The following is a 9,685-nucleotide window of genomic DNA, read 5'->3' as shown; positions in this document are numbered from 1 at the left end:
TTTTTTCTTTGTTCGTTTGGTTATTGTTTTGTTGTGTCGCGGTTGCTACAATTATTACTATTGCGTCAAGAACAAGGAACAAATCGATTGGTTTACCTTGTATTGTGATTATCCTCCCCCCTCCCCCTTTCCTGGTCGTAGTTGCGAGGGGTTAGGGTCTTCCTTGTGTGGTTGATGTCCCTTTTCCTGACGTCGATAAGCGGCGTCCCTCCTTGCTCAGGTCACAGAGGAGACTGAATCGATCTAAGGTGTTAAACCCGGGAGATGAGGTCGCATTTTCCCTGATGCTGACTGACGAATATTTCCTGTGTGTAAGTCATGTTGGCAGCCCTGCGATGTCGAGAGTTCTTTGGACTGTGTGATGTCGGGTACATAGGCCCATTCTGGCTAGCAATACAGTCTCTTAGTCCCATACTTTTCTTACTTTGACAAGAAAAGTGACTTGACCACGACCTGACCAGATCATTTGTACTGTGGGAGATGCGGAACAGGCCGGCGCGGTGTCCTTGCAGCGCCCCAGAGAGGGACAGCGAGAACCTCTGGGACTCTCTGGGACTCTCTGGGACTCTCTGGGATGGCCTCGGGAAGTGCTGAGGTCATAGACATGTTGACACTGACCATGGCTACTTTGAGACAAGACTGAACTTGGTGATCATCGTTGTCAGTAATGTATAGTGTGCCTGATACCACTCTGGTGTAATAACCCCGGGAATACAGGCAAACTTAACGATCTGCTCTTGTAAATATGCACAGGTGACTAATGACGTCAGAGTGGATCTACGTTTCCAGGTGATGCATATATATATATATATATATATATATATATATATATATATATATATATATATATATATATATATATATATATACATATATATATACATATATACACATATATACACATATATATACATATATATACATATATATATATGTGTGTGTGTGTATATATATATATATATATATATATATATATATATATATATATACATATATGCTCATTGGATGTACTCCCTAAAGTTAGGCCTCTATGTTTTTAACGTTTTTTTCCGACATGTATTAGTCAATATATCAAAAAGACTAATAAGAAATTCCAACCAGAGAGCCCCTCTATACACGAAATAGGTCTCCTGAAGGATGAGACACCAGTTCCAGAATCCTCCTGAACTTCGTCTTCAGACTGAAAGACGAAATCCAGGAGCATTTCGAAGCAACGTAAAATTATTCTATTTTGTGTACGGCGAGTTTTCCTGCCGCTGTACCAACACGAGAGAGCGTTTTGTCAAAAAATCTTGAATTATCATTATCACACACGTGAAGCTGTTGATATATATATATATATATATATATATATATATATATATTTATATATATACATATATATATATATGTGTGTGTGTGCGTGTGTGTGTGTGTGTGTGTGTGTGTGTGTGTGTGTGTGTGTGTGTGTGTGTGTGTGTGTGTGTGTGTGTGTGTGTGTGTGTGTGTGTGTGTGTGCACAGATACATATGGGTAGGGTACAGAAGAACCGTTAGAACCAGCGCCACCCCATCTCCCAGTCCCCATAAATGTAGACATCATAACAAGCCGTTAAAAAAATCAAATTCATGTTCATTGCATATTCCCACATTAGAGATAAAGAATTGAATAAACACCATCACACATCCAACCAAACTATGCTAAGTAATACTAGCTAAGTCAAGTATTTATTTTGTTATTGATTGTTAGTCGCAAATAGACGTGCTGACGAATAGTGGGTAATTAGGTTAACAATGCCGCTCAGCGCTTGTTGTTGTGCGTTTGTGTTTCAGCCAATTTGCATTCTTTGTCTTCGTGAAAAAAATGCAATGTGCGTTTGTTTTATCCCTTGTCCATGGGGGTACAAAAACAGTTACATAACAGAAAACATTTACACAAAAAAGAAAATGTTTTGGTAAAGATTCATGTACAGCAAGACATGTTTCGACATTTTTTGTTGTTTTTAAAGTGATTGTTTTTATGCTTATGTATTCATTCATTCGTTTTATTTCTTCATCTGAGTTGCTCGTATCCTCCACCAAATGGCCAGGTCGTCGTGGGAGAAGAAGAGGAAGGCTAACGACAGAAATTATTGGCTAGTTTCAGCGGCCTCTACGAAGAGAGAAATATTGCGCACTTGTGTTTCTCTTACGGCCGCTTAAAATTGAGTGAGGCCCGACATAACGAATTATTATATAAACAGACATTCAAATAAGCAGAAATATAAGCACATCTGGCTATCTATCTGAAGCACATCTGACTATCTATCTGATATATATATACATATATATATATATATGTATATATATGTATATATATTTAGATAGATAGATAGATAGATAGATAGATAGATAGATAGATAGATAAATAGATAGATATATTATATATACACATTTATCTATCTGTCCGGTAGATATGTATGTTTAGACAGATAGACAAGCATTTATTTCTGTGAACGTGCATGTCCGTATGATAAAACATTCATCGGGTCGGACCTCGTACAATCTTAACAAACCTGCCGCTAACCTGCAGTCTGTTTCAATACAGATGATATACGGTTACTTACATGTTCAATCGTGACCAAATATGCTACCGCCGGAAGCTGCTCCGGTTTCTGTGAATTGGGAACGGGGGGGGGGGGGGTGATCCCGCGGATGGAGGGTAATATGAGAATAATGAGGGAGTTAGCTGTCAATTACAAGTTTATCAGAAATGGAAATACTGGATACAATGCGTGTGTTTATCTATACGTATGTGCATGTATATGTATGTATTTGTGTGTGTAAATATATTGTTTCTGTTGTATATGTATATATATATACATACATAGATATACATAATGCATACACACACACACACACACACACACACACACACACACACACACATACACACACACACACATATATATATATATATATATATATATATATATATATATAATCATGTCATATACACCATGTATGCAAGCGGACGCACATACCCCAGCCATTCCCTGCTCCAGCGCCCCGAGATCCGCGCGAGTCCGGCCTCCCGTGACGGAACCGGAAGTCGACTGCCTCGGCGCGCGGGGGAGGCAGCCCTAGAAATGGAATCCGGCAAGACGCGGATTACGCTACACGAACGCAAGGTCAGTAAACGCGAACGGTACCTTGTGCGAACGGTGACGTCATCACACGTGAAATATGAAAATTGATTTTGCTGATTTGTACATTTTGTATTTAGAATTTCTATTGTGTCTTGTTTTTACAGTGCGTTGTGTGTTTTTTTTTTTTTACCCCTTTATCGGGCAAGTGACCATATATGATCACTTGAATACATGTATATATATGAGGTATGTGTGCCCGCTTTTATAATCAACGAAATTAACCTAAAACGGGACCAAATGTTCGACTTCTAATGGATAAATTTAGATTAATCACAATACCGAACCCGCGGCCAGGAATAAGTTTTAAAAAATACTCCATAATTAGCTAATCACAAAACAGCAATGCGTTGTATCCTACATACATTAGCCTAATGAAGTTAACAAGCAAATTCTTCTTGCTTTTACATTGCGTGTGTCCGTTGCGTAACAATGAGGGACATACTGCTCGAACTCCACAATGCAGAGAACATAGTAACAAACACCCAACGCTTCTTTTGTTATTTACTTATGGCATACTTGCGAGTTATCAACCAAGCTGTCATGCAACACTGAAAGAAAGGATTAAAGGACATTCTCCATCACTCTCCTTCCTCTGTCGTGAGCTAAGCCTCGTTGCTGGGAGTGTGTGTTGGACTCTTTCTCACAGAAATGTCGTATGGGCTTTATGTGATATGGCATTTTGTCCTATTACGTGAGGCTGTGCATATATTTACTCCCACGCGTTCCCCGAGTGTGCGTGTGTGTGTGTGTGTGTGTGTGTTTACAAATATATGTATATATATATATACATATATATATATATACATATATATATATATATATACATATACATATACACACTCGTATATGTACATATGTATGTATACACAAATATATGTATATGTATATATATATATATATATATATATATATATATATGTATATGTATATGTATATATATGTATATATATATATACATACACACAATATACACACACACACACACACACACACACACACACACACACACACACACACACACACACACACACACACACACACACACACACAAGCACACACACACACACACACACACACACACACACACACACAAGCACACACACACACACACACACAAACACACAAACACACACATATATATATATATATATATATATATATATATATATATATAAATATATATATATATATATATATATATATATGCATATATATATATATATATATATATATATATATATATATATATATATATATAAAGAGAGATAAAGAGAGACAGACAAACAGAGCGTGAGTCTATGCATATATGGAACATGACTATGTATCTTGCGTTTCTCTGTTTGGATTGATTCACCAAAAGTAATTTGAAACTCAACAAGCGTTCATCTCGCCCTGGACTGCATAATCTCCTGTGGGACTGAATTCGCAGCTAAAAGACCGCATTACTACGTCATTCACAAGACATAGTGGTTGGGAGGTTTTACGGTTTACATGAATGAACCTCCCGCCCCACACCCCCATTCACCCCCTTCCCTTCCCTTCCCTTCCCTTCTCTTCTCTTCTCTTCTCTTCCCTTCCCTTCCCTTCCCTTCCCTTCCCTTCACTTCTCTTGTCTTCCCTTCCCTTTCCTTACCTTTCCTTTCCTTTCCTTTCCTTTCCTTCCCTTTCCTTCCCTTCTCATCCCCTCCCTTCCCTTCCTTTCCCTTTCCCTTCTCTTCCCTTCCCCTCCCTTCCCTTCCTTTCCCTTTCCTTTCCTTTCCTTCCCTTCCCTTCCCTTCCCATCGCTTCGCTTCCCTTCCCTTCCCTTCCCTTCCCCTCCCTTCCCCTCCCGATTACATTTCCGTTGATTTGTGGCTTTTCAAAACGTACATTTCCACGGTCAAATTATGATATACCCTCATATCTATCTATCTATCTCTATATATGTATCAGTAGATATATATATATATATATACATACACATACACATACACACACACAGAGTATTCCTTCACAATGATAAACAAATAAGATGAATTGACAGCGAACATACATCTTGTTCCTTTGTTCAAAAAGGTGTGTACTAGTGGCGGCAACATCTGTGCTAAAGATTATGGCTGTAAAACAGTATAATTCTTATCATTCAGTAAATGTTATCTATATCCTAAATTGGGTAATTATTATTGTTTTAATGGGAGAAGGGCGGAGGGTAGAGAGAGAGAGGGAGGGGGTGAGGGAAGGAGAGAGAGAGGGGGGGAGGGAGGGAAGGAAACAGAGAGAGAGGGGGGGGGGGGGGGGGGGGAAGAGACAGACAGAAACAGAGAAAGAGAGAAATAGCTAGAGTGATAGAGAGAGCTAGAATGATAGAGAAGGGGGGTAGAGAGATAGAGAGAGAGAGAGAGAGAGAATCCTTCTAACGACGAGAGACAATCAGCCTAGCATTATGTATATATATATATATATATATATATATATATATATATATATATATATATATATATATATATATACATATGCATGCCGGTATCTCATAGTACTTACATTTCAACATCTTGTTAAGTCTATTAAGAAATACCTTCGCCCTCACTTATATCAAACCAATGCCTATGTTTAAGTCAATACATACAAGGAGTGAAATCCCGTTAATCCCATTAGATTAATAAGACGAGTTTTCACCGAGGAAAATAAGGAACAATTGGCAATAATGACACGAATTTGACATTGTGTCCAAACTTCATCCTGGACACAATGAACATCACTAAACCTCACTACCTGAGACAAACCACAGTGGATTTTAGGATTTTTTTTTCCAAGATTCTTTCATTGTGCCAGATGGTGCCATGGCCATTTTCTGTCGTCTTTTCTGGCACTCGGAGAGTTGAAGGCACGGTTTCGAGGTTGGTTATGAAAGAATGGAATTATGTGGTGTGGAACTCTGCGAGAAGGATTTAAAGTAGGATATTTCGAGAGAAAGAAAGAAAAGAGAGGGAGAGAGAGAGAGAAAGAGAGAGAGAGTTGGAGGTAATGGGGAGACAGAAGGTAAAGAAGCGAGGAAAATCAGGAGGCGGAAAACACAAACAGAAGAGAATACGAGAAAGAAAAGAAAACATACGAGAGATAAAAGAAACAAAGAGATTAAGGATGACGATGGAAAGGGAGAGAAAAGAAAATTATATGCACATAAGATTTCCCATGTGTGCATACTGATTCTTTTCATCTTTTCTCTTTCAGAATAATAAAAGCATGAGATCATTAACACACCGAGTATATAAGAAGGCTTACAGCAGGAGAGAGCAAATATATCATTTAGTATAACGTGATACATCTAGATCCAGGAAATTCGACAGTCAGCAGATAAGGATACATAAAAAAAGTTATATGTTGTCGGATACTTGAACATATTTTTTCGAAATCCTTTGATCTTTCTGTGATGTGATTTATACCTCCATAAACTTGGTAAAAACGGCTATATATACACCGTTGTATCCGCGATTCTATGTATATTTGTTATTATAGAACTAGTTGTTTATCAGAGAGGAAAAAAATGATTATTATCGAGCTTGAGAGTTCACATTTATAGACAAATATATGTCATATAAGCAATATTTGCTTAATGAAATGGAATTTTAAAAATACATACACTTCATGGTAGGTGAAATGCGCTTTAATATATATATATATATATATATATATATATATATATATATATATATATATATATATATATATATATATATATATATATGTATGTATATATATATTTTTTTTTTCTTTTTTTTTCACTGAAGCTGGAGAGAGAGGGAAGCATAATTGTAGATATTTAATGGGGTCAAATAATAATAATAATAATAATAATAATAATAATAAATAAATAAATAAATAGAAGAAGACAAAGAAGAAAAAGAAGGCGAAGAAGAAGCAAAAGAAAGTGAAGAAGAAGAAAGTGGAGAAAAAGAAAGAGAGTAGAATAAGAAAGTGGAAAAAAGAAAGAGAGGGGAAGAATAAGAAAGTGGAGAAAGAAAGAGAGATTGGAAGAAAAAAAAAAGTGGCAGCGCAGACAGGAGAAGAATAAGAAAGTGTTATTGTAGGCCATCAATCACCAAGCTGTGATTTACACTTCGCTCACCGATCGAGGTTTCGACCAACACTGCCGCTTTTTTCCAGAACAAACTGGAATGGGCTTCACTTCACGTTTCTTTTCATTCCAAAGTTGTTGTTTTTTTGTTTTGTTTTTTTTTGCTATATTACTCATTTGTTTAGTTGTCTATCTCTTTTCATTCCAAAGTTGTTGTTGTTGTTGTTTTTTGTTATATTACTCATTTGTTTATTCGTCTATCTCTTTTCATTCCAAAGTTGTCTTTTTTTTCTTTTCATTTTTTGTTATATTACTCATTTGTTTATTTGTCTATCTCTTTTCATTCCAAAGTTCTTTTTTTTTTATTACTCATTTGTTTATTCGTCTATCTCTTTTCATTCCAAAGTTGTCTTTTTTTTCTTTTCATTTTTTGTTATATTACTCATTTGTTTATTCGTCTATCTCTTTTCATCCCAAAGTTGTTATTTTTTTGTTATATTACTCATTTGTTTATTCGTCTATCTCTTTTCATTCCAAAGTTGTTGTTTTTTTATTACTCATTTGTTTATTCGTCTATCTCTTTTCATTCCAAAGTTTTTTTTTTTTTTTTGTTATATTACTCATTTGTTTATTCGTCTATCTCTTTTCATTCTAAAGTTTTTTTTTTTTTGTTATATTACTCATTTGTTTATTCGTCTATCTCTTTTCATTCCAAAGTTTTTTGTTTTTTTTTGTTATATTACTCATTTGTTTATTCGTCTATCTCTTTTCATTCCAAAGTTGTTGTTTTTTTATTACTCATTTGTTTATTTGTCTATCTCTTTTCATTCCAAAGTTGTTATTTTTTCTGTTATGTTATTCAATTGTTTGTTCGTTTATAACATATTATTCGTTTACTCACTTATTAATCTGTTATTATTTATTTTCTTTAAGAAAATTGGGGAGGCAAGGGGAGAGGGTAGGGGCGTCAATGAGAGGGAAGGCATGGAGGGGGGGTTAATTGCCCCTCCTAGTCTCTATTTACCCCCCACCCCAACCCCAGTAAGGGCCAATATGATATCTTTTGTTGTTATTAGTCTCTTTTTTTGCCTAAATTACACCCATGCGTGCTCCCAGAATAGCTCATTTTTCAAAGCTCATTTTTCAAATATTTTCGTCCTCTCTGCGGATTGTCCTCGCTGCGCCCGCCCCTGGGAGAAGGGTGGACAAAACTGCATAAAGCATTTTCAGTGTGTATGTGGTCATTTTTTTAGTTTTTTTTTTATTTCTCCAGCTCGCGTCACCGGGCCCTCGTGTTGTGGGTATGACTGCCTTGATTGCATGCAGGGAAAGACAAAATTAAGGTGTGTGATTTCTGGAAAACTCCAATTCGTTCCTTATTTTTTTTTTTTCATTTCATTATTTTATTATTGTTAGTATTATCATTATTACTATTATTTTTTTTATTTCATTATTATATTATTGTTAGTATTATCATTACTACTTTTTTTTCATTTCATTATTATATTATTGTTAGTATTATCATTACTACTATTATCATTATTATCATTATCATTATTAGATTTCAATCTGTTTCTCGCATTGGGGTTCAGGAATACGTTAAATAGATATCGCTGAAGGAGTTTCAAGAATGCCGTAGTACAAGGTGTGAAAATATTATATATTCTATTGACGACAGGAACAATTTCTTGGAAGTACACTTGCATGAAAGTCAGTAGGAGAATGCGCAAAATAATGGAAAATAAGATAGAGTTTATTTCTTTAGTGACCAACCATACACAGAACAGATTCTTCGGTTCCCAAACCATTTTCTTCTCCAGCTATATCTTGAATAACCCTTACATGTCTAAGAACACGTCAGCTCAAGCGATTTTCAAAGAGGGAACGAAAGTCTCATATCCTTGATAATGATAGTTAAAATGATATTTAAAATAATCCACAGCAGAATATTTCTCAATGCAAGACAAGGCCGTTTAAGAGAGCAAGTTTTGTGGTAGAGAACTCCCATCCAATTGTAAGTAAACTGTTGTTATACAGCTGGTTTGTTCAAATTGTGCCAGGCCCGACCCAATGAATTTTTCATAAATACAGATACAGAAATAAAGGCTTATCTGTCTATATATCTGATAGATATACATTTAACCATCTATTTGCCCGGTTGCTATGCATGTCTAGACTGATAAATAAACATTTATTTCTTTATTTATACATGTCAATTATACGAATATTCTTTGGGTCGTGCCTCGCGCAATTCCAACAAACCGGCCGATTGCACCGTCTCTCTGGCTCGGTGTAGTGGAAGAGTGTGGGATCCCTGGATTAGGTATGGGAAGACGAAACGCTCGGTGTCTTTTTTCAACGTAAACAGCGAACAATAAACTCCATGAATTCTTATTAAAAAGGCATGGATTTATATGTAATTTGTATGTTATGTGTTTATATGTAAGCATATATATATATATATA

At 35.8% G+C, this 9,685-nt stretch overlaps 1 protein-coding gene across 1 annotated transcript in view; it reads right to left on the bottom strand.

The window, feature by feature from the left end:
* Window positions 1-473, bottom strand: part of Orct (Organic cation transporter) — a 61,467-nt gene extending 60,994 nt beyond the window's left edge. The window contains exon 1 of the mRNA XM_070138716.1: window positions 97-473. The gene's annotated coding sequence lies outside the window, so the exon portion shown is untranslated. The remainder of the gene's footprint in view (window positions 1-96) is intronic.
* Window positions 474-9,685: the final 9,212 nt, after the last annotated feature.

This window comes from Penaeus vannamei, chromosome 24 (genome assembly GCF_042767895.1).
Source record: "Penaeus vannamei isolate JL-2024 chromosome 24, ASM4276789v1, whole genome shotgun sequence".
Taxonomy (NCBI): Eukaryota; Metazoa; Arthropoda; class Malacostraca; order Decapoda; family Penaeidae; genus Penaeus; species Penaeus vannamei.
Note: the sequence above shows the minus strand (reverse complement) of the source record. Positions and strands in the feature narration are given on the sequence as shown.